We start from the raw sequence: 14029 nt of genomic DNA, 5'->3' as shown, positions 1-14029 counted from the left end.
ATATTATCAAAATTGTAAAATAATTCCTGTTTATAAATAATTTCTGTTTATTTATCTTAAATAATATTTGCTATAAATATATGTAACTTCAATGTTGCATAGGGAAAATATACACTATAATACCAAAAAGTGCAGTATCATTAAATAAAAATAAGTTAAATCTCACTTGTGCTCTATATTTAAAGGTAAACATTGTTTTTTTGGTCTGTAGCACCTAAATTGTCAGTAAAGTCAGTGTCCAAAGAAATATAAAAAGCAGAAAATTACCCTTTTGATGACATGGATGAAAGGACTTCAAGAAACCCATCAGCAATTGCCATAGACATTGTTATTTTGTAGCCACTCTGATATTAAATTGCAATTAAAACTTAATAGGTATGTTTTGGTATATATGGATTTCATGCAATACCATTAAGACAGTCACCTGCATTGAAAAAAAGCATAACTTCTAGAATGAGAATGAGCATCAAAGGAACATGCATCCTAGATGAGACTTGAAGCCACTGACCCAGGTGATAGCATACTTATCCGGAAACTAATCCACAATGTCATCAGGATAAATGTCTGCTTTTAGATACAGGGCCATAATTTTGCAAGCTGAACAGTACCGGATTGTTAAGCAGATAAAAGTTTCTGGTGGAGCCATTTGTGCAGTATCAAGCAAGAATAAAGGGAACATCTCCAGTAATTATATGGATGAACTAAATCCCAGATGAGACTTGAAACCACAATCCCTAGCTTAGGAGGCCAGTGCCTTAGCCAATAGGCCAGTGGGGCTTAGTAACATCTTTGTGTGAAACTGATTTTTTCATTAGTATAATCATTAATTGTTGCGATATAGGAAAGCCATTTATTTGTGTTCTTTGCTTTACAAATCCCAGCATGAAATGTGATTGTACTAACCAGACCTAATAGAGTGGACCCTCATGTTACATTGCAGCAAAACAGATTGATGCAACTCTTTTACCAATAAAGAGGTAGTCTTTTGCATTCCATTTTGTTGACTAACTAAAGTAATGTTTACAGTGCATATGAACCAAAGCAGATGTGTGTACTGGTACCTTAAAAACAGTCATGTTTGTGATTTTTTTCTGCCTTCATATCAGGATGTTCAGGTAGCAGATGATAATCATTAACTGATGACATTAGAAAAAAAATTACATTTGCTCCAGGTGAGGCTTGAACTCACAACCTCGGCATTGCTCAACAGATACTGTCTTATAAGTATCGCGCGCTAACCGATTGCGCCACAGGAGCACATGGTCAAAGTGTATTATTTTTAGTTGAGTGATTTTAGCATCGAGTTGACTAAGTATATTAACTTGGTTTATTAATTTTAAATTAGTTACTTTTTAAATCCACTAAACTACTGCACCCAATACAAAAGTACCTAATAAAAGTAATATTCTAATCATAAGTTAATCAATTATATTGTGCATTTGTGTTATTGCCCAGTTTTATGTATCCTTAGGTGTATATTGCAATGAATTCATGCCATTGCTGTACAGTTCAATATTATCAAAATTGTAAAATAATTCCTGTTTATAAATAATTTCTGTTTATTTATCTTAAATAATAATTGCTATAAATATATGTAACTTCAATGTTGCATAGGGAAAATATACACTATAATACCAAAAAGTGCAGTATCTTTAAATAAAAATAAGTTAAATCTCACTTGTGCTCTATATTTAAAGGTAAACATTGTTTTTTTGGTCTGTAGCACCTAAATTGTCAGTAAAGTCAGTGTCCAAAGAAATATAAAAAGCAGAAAATTACCCTTTTGATGACATGGATGAAAGGACTTCAAGAAACCCATCAGCAATTGCCATAGACATTGTTATTTTGTAGCCACTCTGATATTAAATTGCAATTAAAACTTAATAGGTATGTTTTGGTATATATGGATTTCATGCAATACCATTAAGACAGTCACCTGCATTGAAAAAAAGCATAACTTCTAGAATGAGAATGAGCATCAAAGGAACATGCATCCTAGATGAGACTTGAAGCCACTGTCCCAGGTGATAGCAAACTTATCCGGAAACTAATCCACAATGTCATCAGGATAAATGTCTGCTTTTAGATACAGGGCCATAATTTTGCAAGCTGAACAGTACCGGATTGTTAAGCAGATAAAAGTTTCTGGTGGAGCCATTTGTGCAGTATCAAGCAAGAATAAAGGGAACATCTCCAGTAATTATATGGATGAAATAAAGCCCAGATGAGACTTGAAACCACAATCCCTAGCTTAGGAGGCCAGTGCCTTATCCATTAGGCCAGTGGGGCTTAGTAACATCTTTGTGTGAAACTGATTTTTTCATTAGTATAATCATTAATTGTTGCGATATAGGAAAGCCGTTTATTTGTGTTCTTTGCTTTACAAATCCCAGCATGAAATGTGATTGTACTAACCAGACCTAATAGTGTGGACCCTCATGTTACATTGCAGCAAAACAGATTGATGCAACTCTTTTACCAATAAAGAGGTAGTATTTTGCATTCCATTTTGTTGACTAACTAAAGTAATGTTTACAGTGCATATGAACCAAAGCAGATGTGTGTACTGGTACCTTAAAAACAGTCATGTTTGTGATTTTTTTCTGCCTTCATATCAGGATGTTCAGGTAGCAGATGATAATCATTAACTGATGACATTAGAAAAAAAATTACATTTGCTCCAGGTGAGGCTTGAACTCACAACCTCAGCATTGCTCAACAGATACTGTCTTATAAGTACCGCGCGCTAACCAATTGCGCCACAGGAGCACATGGTCAAAGTGTATTATTTTTAGTTGAGTGATTTTAGCATCGAGTTGACTAAGTATATTAACTTGGTTTATTAATTTTAAATTAGTTACTTTTTAAATCCACTAAACTTCTGCACCCAATACTAAAGTACCTAATAAAAGTAATATTCTAATCATAAGTTAATCAATTATATTGTGCATTTGTGTTATTGCCCAGTTTTATGTATCCTTAGGTGTATATTGCAATGAATTCATGCCATTGCTGTACAGTTCAATATTATCAAAATTGTAAAATAATTCCTGTTTATAAATAATTTCTGTTTATTTATCTTAAATAATATTTGCTATAAATATATGTAACTTCAATGTTGCATAGGGAAAATATACACTATAATACCAAAAAGTGCAGTATCTTTAAATAAAAATAAGTTAAATCTCACTTGTGCTCTATATTTAAAGGTAAACATTGTTTTTTTGGTCTGTAGCACCTAAATTGTCAGTAAAGTCAGTGTCCAAAGAAATATAAAAAGCAGAAAATTACCCTTTTGATGACATGGATGAAAGGACTTCAAGAAACCCATCAGCAATTGCCATAGACATTGTTATTTTGTAGCCACTCTGATATTAAATTGCAATTAAAACTTAATAGGTATGTTTTGGTATATATGGATTTCATGCAATACCATTAAGACAGTCACCTGCATTGAAAAAAAGCATAACTTCTAGAATGAGAATGAGCATCAAAGGAACATGCATCCTAGATGAGACTTGAAGCCACTGTCCCAGGTGATAGCAAACTTATCCGGAAACTAATCCACAATGTCATCAGGATAAATGTCTGCTTTTAGATACAGGGCCATAATTTTGCAAGCTGAACAGTACCGGATTGTTAAGCAGATAAAAGTTTATGGTGGAGCCATTTGTGCAGTATCAAGCAAGAATAAAGGGAACATCTCCAGTAATTATATGGATGAAATAAAGCCCAGATGAGACTTGAAACCACAATCCCTAGCTTAGGAGGCCAGTGCCTTATCCATTAGGCCTGTGGGGCATAGTAACATCTTTGTGTGAAACTGATTTTTTCATTAGTATAATCATTAATTGTTGCGATATAGGAAAGCCGTTTATTTGTGTTCTTTGCTTTACAAATCCCAGCATGAAATGTGATTGTACTAACCAGACCTAATAGTGTGGACCCTCATGTTACATTGCAGCAAAACAGATTGATGCAACTCTTTTACCAATAAAGAGGTAGTCTTTTGCATTCCATTTTGTTGACTAACTAAAGTAATGTTTACAGTGCATATGAACCAAAGCAGATGTGTGTACTGGTACCTTAAAAACAGTCATGTTTGTGATTTTTTTCTGCCTTCATATCAGGATGTTCAGGTAGCAGATGATAATCATTAACTGATGACATTAGAAAAAAAAATACATTTGCTCCAGGTGAGGCTTGAACTCACAACCTCGGCATTGCTCAACAGATACTGTCTTATAAGTACCGCACGCTAACCGATTGCGCCACAGGAGCACATGGTCAAAGTGTATTATTTTTAGTTGAGTGATTTTAGCATCGAGTTGACTAAGTATATTAACTTGGTTTATTAATTTTAAATTAGTTACTTTTTAAATCCACTAAACTACTGCACCCAATACTAAAGTACCTAATAAAAGTAATATTCTAATCATGAGTTAATCAATTATATTGTGCCTTTGTGTTATTGCCCAGTTTTATGTATCCTTAGGTGTATATTGCAATGAATTCATGCCATTGCTGTACAGTTCAATATTATCAAAATTGTAAAATAATTCCTGTTTATAAATAATTTCTGTTTATTTATCTTAAATAATATTTGCTATAAATATATGTAACTTCAATGTTGCATAGGGAAAATATACACTATAATACCAAAAAGTGCAGTATCTTTAAATAAAAATAAGTTAAATCTCACTTGTGCTCTATATTTAAAGGTAAACATTGTTTTTTTGGTCTGTAGCAACTAAAATGTCAGTAAAGTCAGTGTCCAAAGAAATATAAAAAGCAGAAAATTACCCTTTTGATGACATGGATGAAAGGACTTCAAGAAACCCATCAGCAATTGCCATAGACATTGTTATTTTGTAGCCACTCTGATATTAAATTGCAATTAAAACGTAATAGGTATGTTTTGGTATATATGGATTTCATGCAATACCATTAAGACAGTCACCTGCATTGAAAAAAAGCATAACTTCTAGAATGAGAATGAGCATCAAAGGAACATGCATCCTAGATGAGACTTGAAGCCACTGTCCCAGGTGATAGCAAACTTATCAGGAAACTAATCCACAATGTCATCAGGATAAATGTCTGCTTTTAGATACAGGGCCATAATTTTGCAAGCTGAACAGTACCGGATTGTTAAGCAGATAAAAGTTTCTGGTGGAGCCATTTGTGCAGTATCAAGCAAGAATAAAGGGAACATCTCCAGTAATTATATGGATGAAATAAAGCCCAGATGAGACTTGAAACCACAATCCCTAGCTTAAGAGGACAGTGCCTTATCCATTAGGCCAGTGGGGCTTAGTAACATCTTTGTGTGAAACTGATTTTTTAATTAGTATAATCATTAATTGTTGCGATATAGGAAAGCCGTTTATTTGTGTTCTTTGCTTTACAAATCCCAGCATGAAATGTGATTGTACTAACCAGACCTAATAGAGTGGACCCTCATGTTACATTGCAGCAAAACAGATTGATGCAACTCTTTTACCAATAAAGAGGTAGTCTTTTGCATTCCATTTTGTTGACTAACTAAAGTAATGTTTACAGTGCATATGAACCAAAGCAGATGTGTGTACTGGTACCTTAAAAACAGTCATGTTTGCGATTTTTTTCTGCCTTCATATCAGGATGTTCAGGTAGCAGATGATAATCATTAACTGATGACATTAGAAAAAAAATTACATTTGCTCCAGGTGAGGCTTGAACTCACAACCTCGGCATTGCTCAACAGATACTGTCTTATAAGTACCGCGCGCTGACCGAATGCACCATATGAGCACATGGTCAAAGTGTATTATTTTTAGTTGAGTGATTTTAGCATCGAGTTGACTAAGTATATTAACTTGGTTTATTAATTTTAAATTAGTTACTTTTTAAATCCACTAAACTACTGCACCCAATACAAAAGTACCTAATAAAAGTAATATTCTAATCATAAGTTAATCAATTATATTGTGCATTTGTGTTATTGCCCAGTTTTATGTATCCTTAGGTGTATATTGCAATGAATTCATGCCATTGCTGTACAGTTCAATATTATCAAAATTGTAAAATAATTCCTGTTTATAAATAATTTCTGTTTATTTATCTTAAATAATATTTGCTATAAATATATGTAACTTCAATGTTGCATAGGGAAAATATACACTATAATACCAAAAAGTGCAGTATCTTTAAATAAAAATAAGTTAAATCTCACTTGTGCTCTATATTTAAAGGTAAACATTGTTTTTTTGGTCTGTAGCACCTAAATTGTCAGTAAAGTCAGTGTCCAAAGAAATATAAAAAGCAGAAAATTACCCTTTTGATGACATGGATGAAAGGACTTCAAGAAACCCATCAGCAATTGCCATAGACATTGTTATTTTGTAGCCACTCTGATATTAAATTGCAATTAAAACTTAATAGGTATGTTTTGGTATATATGGATTTCATGCAATACCATTAAGACAGTCACCTGCATTGAAAAAAAGCATAACTTCTAGAATGAGAATGAGCATCAAAGGAACATGCATCCTAGATGAGACTTGAAGCCACTGTCCCAGGTGATAGCAAACTTATCCGGAAACTAATCCACAATGTCATCAGGATAAATGTCTGCTTTTAGATACAGGGTCATAATTTTGCAAGCTGAACAGTACCGGATTGTTAAGCAGATAAAAGTTTCTGGTGGAGCCATTTGTGCAGTATCAAGCAAGAATAAAGGGAACATCTCCAGTAATTATATGGATGAAATAAAGCCCAGATGAGACTTGAAACCACAATCCTTAGCTTAGGAGGCCAGTGCCTTATCCATTAGGCCAGTGGGGATTAGTAACATCTTTGTGTGAAACTGATTTTTTCATTAGTATAATCATTAATTGTTGCGATATAGGAAAGCCGTTTATTTGTGTTCTTTGCTTTACAAATCCCAGCATGAAATGTGATTGTACTAACCAGACCTAATAGTGTGGACCCTCATGTTACATTGCAGCAAAACAGATTGATGCAACTCTTTTACCAATAAAGAGGTAGTCTTTTGCATTTCATTTTGTTGACTAACTAAAGTAATTTTTACAGTGCATATGAACCAAAGCAGATGTGTGTACTGGTACCTTAAAAACAGTCATGTTTGTGATTTTTTCTGCCTTCATATCAGGATGTTCAGGTAGCAGATGATAATCATTAACTGATGACATTAGAAAAAAAATTACATTTGCTCCAGGTGAGGCTTGAACTCACAACCTCGGCATTGCTCAACAGATTCTGTCTTATAAGTACCGCACGCTAACCGATTGCGCCACAGGAGCACATGGTCAAAGTGTATTATTTTTAATTGAGTGATTTTAGCATCGAGTTGACTAAGTATATTAACTTGGTTTATTAATTTTAAATTAGTTACTTTTTAAATCCACTAAACTACTGCACCCAATACAAAAGTACCTAATAAAAGTAATATTCTAATCATAAGTTAATCAATTATATTGTGCATTTGTGTTATTGCCCAGTTTTATGTATCCTTAGGTGTATATTGCAATGAATTCATGCCATTGCTGTACAGTTCAATATTATCAAAATTGTAAAATAATTCCTGTTTATAAATAATTCCGGTTTATTTATCTTAAATAATATTTGCTATAAATATATGTAACTTTAATGTTGGATAGGGAAAATATACACTATAATACCAAAAAGTGCAGTATCTTTAAATAAAAATAAGTTAAATCTCACTTGTGTTCTATATTTAAAGGTAAACATTGTTTTTTTGGTCTGTAGCACCTAAATTGTCCGTAAAGTCAGTGTCCAAAGAAATATAAAAAGCAGAAAATTACCCTTTTGATGACATGGATGAAAGGACTTCAAGAAACCCATCAGCAATTGCCATAGACATTGTTATTTTGTAGCCACTCTGATATTAAATTGCAATTAAAACTTAATAGGTATGTTTTGGTATATATGGATTTCATGCAATACCATTAAGACAGTCACCTGCATTGAAAAAAAGCATAACTTCTAGAATGAGAATGAGCATCAAAGGAACATGTATCCTAGATGTGACTTGAAGCCACTGTCCCAGGTGATAGCAAACTTATCCGGAAACTAATCCACAATGTCATCAGGATAAATGTCTGCTTTTAGATACAGGGCCATAATTTTGCAAGCTGAACAGTACCGGATTGTTAAGCAGATAAAAGTTTCTGGTGGAGCCATTTGTGCAGTATCAAGCAAGAATAAAGGGAACATCTCCAGTAATTATATGGATGAAATAAAGCCCAGATGAGACTTGAAACCACAATCCCTAGCTTAGGAGGCCAGTGCCTTATCCATTAGGCCTGTGGGGCTTAGTAACATCTTTGTGTGAAACTGATTTTTTCATTAGTATAATCATTAATTGTTGCGATATAGGAAAGCCGTTTATTTGTGTTCTTTGCTTTACAAATCCCAGCATGAAATGTGATTGTACTAACCAGACCTAATAGTGTGGACCCTCATGTTACATTGCAGCAAAACAGATTGATGCAACTCTTTTACCAATAAAGAGGTAGTCTTTTGCATTCCATTTTGTTGACTAACTAAAGTAATGTTTACAGTGCATATGAACCAAAGCAGATGTGTGTACTGGTACCTTAAAAACAGTCATGTTTGTGATTTTTTTCTGCCTTCATATCAGGATGTTCAGGTAGCAGATGATAATCATTAACTGATGACATTAGAAAAAAAACTACATTTGCTCCAGGTGAGGCTTGAACTCACAACCTCGGCATTGCTCAACAGATACTGTCTTATAAGTACCGCGCGCTAACCGATTGCGCCACAGGAGCACATGGTCAAAGTGTATTATTTTTAGTTGAGTGATTTTAGCATCGAGTTGACTAAGTATATTAACTTGGTTTATTAATTTTAAATTAGTTACTTTTTAAATCCACTAAACTACTGCACCCAATACTAAAGTACCTAATAAAAGTAATATTCTAATCATGAGTTAATCAATTATATTGTGCCTTTGTGTTATTGCCCAGTTTTATGTATCCTTAGGTGTATATTGCAATGAATTCATGCCATTGCTGTACAGTTCAATATTATCAAAATTGTAAAATAATTCCTGTTTATAAATAATTCCGGTTTATTTATCTTAAATAATATTTGCTATAAATATATGTAACTTTAATGTTGGATAGGGAAAATATACACTATAATACCAAAAAGTGCAGTATCTTTAAATAAAAATAAGTTAAATCTCACTTGTGTTCTATATTTAAAGGTAAACATTGTTTTTTTGGTCTGTAGCACCTAAATTGTCCGTAAAGTCAGTGTCCAAAGAAATATAAAAAGCAGAAAATTACCCTTTTGATGACATGGATGAAAGGACTTCAAGAAACCCATCAGCAATTGCCATAGACATTGTTATTTTGTAGCCACTCTGATATTAAATTGCAATTAAAACTTAATAGGTATGTTTTGGTATATATGGATTTCATGCAATACCATTAAGACAGTCACCTGCATTGAAAAAAAGCATAACTTCTAGAATGAGAATGAGCATCAAAGGAACATGTATCCTAGATGTGACTTGAAGCCACTGTCCCAGGTGATAGCAAACTTATCCGGAAACTAATCCACAATGTCATCAGGATAAATGTCTGCTTTTAGATACAGGGCCATAATTTTGCAAGCTGAACAGTACCGGATTGTTAAGCAGATAAAAGTTTCTGGTGGAGCCATTTGTGCAGTATCAAGCAAGAATAAAGGGAACATCTCCAGTAATTATATGGATGAAATAAAGCCCAGATGAGACTTGAAACCACAATCCCTAGCTTAGGAGGCCAGTGCCTTATCCATTAGGCCTGTGGGGCTTAGTAACATCTTTGTGTGAAACTGATTTTTTCATTAGTATAATCATTAATTGTTGCGATATAGGAAAGCCGTTTATTTGTGTTCTTTGCTTTACAAATCCCAGCATGAAATGTGATTGTACTAACCAGACCTAATAGTGTGGACCCTCATGTTACATTGCAGCAAAACAGATTGATGCAACTCTTTTACCAATAAAGAGGTAGTCTTTTGCATTCCATTTTGTTGACTAACTAAAGTAATGTTTACAGTGCATATGAACCAAAGCAGATGTGTGTACTGGTACCTTAAAAACAGTCATGTTTGTGATTTTTTTCTGCCTTCATATCAGGATGTTCAGGTAGCAGATGATAATCATTAACTGATGACATTAGAAAAAAAACTACATTTGCTCCAGGTGAGGCTTGAACTCACAACCTCGGCATTGCTCAACAGATACTGTCTTATAAGTACCGCGCGCTAACCGATTGCGCCACAGGAGCACATGGTCAAAGTGTATTATTTTTAGTTGAGTGATTTTAGCATCGAGTTGACTAAGTATATTAACTTGGTTTATTAATTTTAAATTAGTTACTTTTTAAATCCACTAAACTACTGCACCCAATACTAAAGTACCTAATAAAAGTAATATTCTAATCATGAGTTAATCAATTATATTGTGCCTTTGTGTTATTGCCCAGTTTTATGTATCCTTAGGTGTATATTGCAATGAATTCATGCCATTGCTGTACAGTTCAATATTATCAAAATTGTAAAATAATTCCTGTTTATAAATAATTTCTGTTTATTTATCTTAAATAATATTTGCTATAAATATATGTAACTTCAATGTTGCATAGGGATAATATACACTATAATACCAAAAAGTGCAGTATCTTTAAATAAAAATAAGTTAAATCTCACTTGTGCTCTATATTTAAAGGTAAACATTGTTTTTTTGGTCTGTAGCACCTAAAATGTCAGTAAAGTCAGTGTCCAAAGAAATATAAAAAGCAGAAAATTACCCTTTTGATGACATGGATGAAAGGACTTCAAGAAACCCATCAGCAATTGCCATAGACATTGTTATTTTGTAGCCACTCTGATATTAAATTGCAATTAAAACGTAATAGGTATGTTTTGGTATATATGGATTTCATGCAATACCATTAAGACAGTCACCTGCATTGAAAAAAAGGAGAACTTCTAGAATGAGAATGAGCATCAAAGGAACATGCATCCTAGATGAGACTTGAAGCCACTGTCCCAGGTGATAGCAAACTTATCAGGAAACTAATCCACAATGTCATCAGGATAAATGTCTGCTTTTAGATACAGGGCCATAATTTTGCAAGCTGAACAGTACCGGATTGTTAAGCAGATAAAAGTTTCTGGTGGAGCCATTTGTGCAGTATCAAGCAAGAATAAAGGGAACATCTCCAGTAATTATATGGATGAAATAAAGCCCAGATGAGACTTGAAACCACAATCCCTAGCTTAAGAGGACAGTGCCTTATCCATTAGGCCAGTGGGGCTTAGTAACATCTTTGTGTGAAACTGATTTTTTAATTAGTATAATCATTAATTGTTGCGATATAGGAAAGCCGTTTATTTGTGTTCTTTGCTTTACAAATCCCAGCATGAAATGTGATTGTACTAACCAGACCTAATAGAGTGGACCCTCATGTTACATTGCAGCAAAACAGATTGATGCAACTCTTTTACCAATAAAGAGGTAGTCTTTTGCATTCCATTTTGTTGACTAACTAAAGTAATGTTTACAGTGCATATGAACCAAAGCAGATGTGTGTACTGGTACCTTAAAAACAGTCATGTTTGCGATTTTTTTCTGCCTTCATATCAGGATGTTCAGGTAGCAGATGATAATCATTAACTGATGACATTAGAAAAAAAATTACATTTGCTCCAGGTGAGGCTTGAACTCACAACCTCGGCATTGCTCAACAGATACTGTCTTATAAGTACCGCGCGCTGACCGAATGCACCATATGAGCACATGGTCAAAGTGTATTATTTTTAGTTGAGTGATTTTAGCATCGAGTTGACTAAGTATATTAACTTGGTTTATTAATTTTAAATTAGTTACTTTTTAAATCCACTAAACTACTGCACCCAATACAAAAGTACCTAATAAAAGTAATATTCTAATCATAAGTTAATCAATTATATTGTGCATTTGTGTTATTGCCCAGTTTTATGTATCCTTAGGTGTATATTGCAATGAATTCATGCCATTGCTGTACAGTTCAATATTATCAAAATTGTAAAATAATTCCTGTTTATAAATAATTTCTGTTTATTTATCTTAAATAATATTTGCTATAAATATATGTAACTTCAATGTTGCATAGGGAAAATATACACTATAATACCAAAAAGTGCAGTATCTTTAAATAAAAATAAGTTAAATCTCACTTGTGCTCTATATTTAAAGGTAAACATTGTTTTTTTGGTCTGTAGCACCTAAATTGTCAGTAAAGTCAGTGTCCAAAGAAATATAAAAAGCAGAAAATTACCCTTTTGATGACATGGATGAAAGGACTTCAAGAAACCCATCAGCAATTGCCATAGACATTGTTATTTTGTAGCCACTCTGATATTAAATTGCAATTAAAACTTAATAGGTATGTTTTGGTATATATGGATTTCATGCAATACCATTAAGACAGTCACCTGCATTGAAAAAAAGCATAACTTCTAGAATGAGAATGAGCATCAAAGGAACATGCATCCTAGATGAGACTTGAAGCCACTGTCCCAGGTGATAGCAAACTTATCCGGAAACTAATCCACAATGTCATCAGGATAAATGTCTGCTTTTAGATACAGGGTCATAATTTTGCAAGCTGAACAGTACCGGATTGTTAAGCAGATAAAAGTTTCTGGTGGAGCCATTTGTGCAGTATCAAGCAAGAATAAAGGGAACATCTCCAGTAATTATATGGATGAAATAAAGCCCAGATGAGACTTGAAACCACAATCCTTAGCTTAGGAGGCCAGTGCCTTATCCATTAGGCCAGTGGGGATTAGTAACATCTTTGTGTGAAACTGATTTTTTCATTAGTATAATCATTAATTGTTGCGATATAGGAAAGCCGTTTATTTGTGTTCTTTGCTTTACAAATCCCAGCATGAAATGTGATTGTACTAACCAGACCTAATAGTGTGGACCCTCATGTTACATTGCAGCAAAACAGATTGATGCAACTCTTTTACCAATAAAGAGGTAGTCTTTTGCATTCCATTTTGTTGACTAACTAAAGTAATTTTTACAGTGCATATGAACCAAAGCAGATGTGTGTACTGGTACCTTAAAAACAGTCATGTTTGTGATTTTTTCTGCCTTCATATCAGGATGTTCAGGTAGCAGATGATAATCATTAACTGATGACATTAGAAAAAAAATTACATTTGCTCCAGGTGAGGCTTGAACTCACAACCTCGGCATTGCTCAACAGATACTGTCTTATAAGTACCACACGCTAACCGATTGCGCCACAGGAGCACATGGTCAAAGTGTATTATTTTTAATTGAGTGATTTTAGCATCGAGTTGACTAAGTATATTAACTTGGTTTATTAATTTTAAATTAGTTACTTTTTAAATCCACTAAACTACTGCACCCAATACAAAAGTACCTAATAAAAGTAATATTCTAATCATAAGTTAATCAATTATATTGTGCATTTGTGTTATTGCCCAGTTTTATGTATCCTTAGGTGTATATTGCAATGAATTCATGCCATTGCTGTACAGTTCAATATTATCAAAATTGTAAAATAATTCCTGTTTATAAATAATTTCTGTTTATTTATCTTAAATAATATTTGCTATAAATATATGTAACTTCAATGTTGCATAGGGAAAATATACACTATAATACCAAAAAGTGCAGTATCTTTAAATAAAAATAAGTTAAATCTCACTTGTGCTCTATATTTAAAGGTAAACATTGTTTTTTTGGTCTGTAGCACCTAAATTGTCAGTAAAGTCAGTGTCCAAAGAAATATAAAAAGCAGAAAATTACCCTTTTGATGACATGGATGAAAGGACTTCAAGAAACCCATCAGCAATTGCCATAGACATTGTTATTTTGTAGCCACTCTGATATTAAATTGCAATTAAAACGTAATAGGTATGTTTTGGTATATATGGATTTCATGCAATACCATTAAGACAGTCA

At 33.3% G+C, this 14029-nt stretch overlaps 7 non-coding genes across 7 annotated transcripts; all 7 read right to left on the bottom strand.

Annotated features, from left to right (window-relative positions):
- Nucleotides 1-1164: 1164 nt before the first annotated feature.
- TRNAI-UAU (transfer RNA isoleucine (anticodon UAU)) lies at nucleotides 1165-1257 on the bottom strand. Its single transcript is given in 2 exon segments — nucleotides 1165-1200; nucleotides 1220-1257. It is a non-coding gene; the product is annotated as a tRNA-Ile (tRNA).
- Nucleotides 1258-2676: 1419 nt separating this feature from the next.
- TRNAI-UAU (transfer RNA isoleucine (anticodon UAU)) lies at nucleotides 2677-2769 on the bottom strand. Its single transcript is given in 2 exon segments — nucleotides 2677-2712; nucleotides 2732-2769. It is a non-coding gene; the product is annotated as a tRNA-Ile (tRNA).
- Nucleotides 2770-4188: 1419 nt separating this feature from the next.
- On the bottom strand, nucleotides 4189-4281 carry TRNAI-UAU (transfer RNA isoleucine (anticodon UAU)). Its single transcript is given in 2 exon segments — nucleotides 4189-4224; nucleotides 4244-4281. It is a non-coding gene; the product is annotated as a tRNA-Ile (tRNA).
- Nucleotides 4282-7211: 2930 nt separating this feature from the next.
- On the bottom strand, nucleotides 7212-7304 carry TRNAI-UAU (transfer RNA isoleucine (anticodon UAU)). The gene is given in 2 exon segments: nucleotides 7212-7247; nucleotides 7267-7304. It is a non-coding gene; the product is annotated as a tRNA-Ile (tRNA).
- Nucleotides 7305-8723: 1419 nt separating this feature from the next.
- TRNAI-UAU (transfer RNA isoleucine (anticodon UAU)) lies at nucleotides 8724-8816 on the bottom strand. The gene is given in 2 exon segments: nucleotides 8724-8759; nucleotides 8779-8816. It is a non-coding gene; the product is annotated as a tRNA-Ile (tRNA).
- A 1419-nt stretch (nucleotides 8817-10235) lies between these two features.
- TRNAI-UAU (transfer RNA isoleucine (anticodon UAU)) lies at nucleotides 10236-10328 on the bottom strand. The gene is given in 2 exon segments: nucleotides 10236-10271; nucleotides 10291-10328. It is a non-coding gene; the product is annotated as a tRNA-Ile (tRNA).
- A 2930-nt stretch (nucleotides 10329-13258) lies between these two features.
- On the bottom strand, nucleotides 13259-13351 carry TRNAI-UAU (transfer RNA isoleucine (anticodon UAU)). Its single transcript is given in 2 exon segments — nucleotides 13259-13294; nucleotides 13314-13351. It is a non-coding gene; the product is annotated as a tRNA-Ile (tRNA).
- Nucleotides 13352-14029: the final 678 nt, after the last annotated feature.

The sequence above is a fragment of the Taudactylus pleione genome, unplaced genomic scaffold, assembly GCF_031769625.1.
Source record: "Taudactylus pleione unplaced genomic scaffold, aTauple2 ptg000473l, whole genome shotgun sequence".
In the NCBI taxonomy this organism is placed as follows: domain Eukaryota; kingdom Metazoa; phylum Chordata; class Amphibia; order Anura; family Myobatrachidae; genus Taudactylus; species Taudactylus pleione.
The sequence above is the reverse complement of the archived record's forward strand: the minus strand, read 5'-3'. Positions and strand labels throughout refer to the sequence as shown.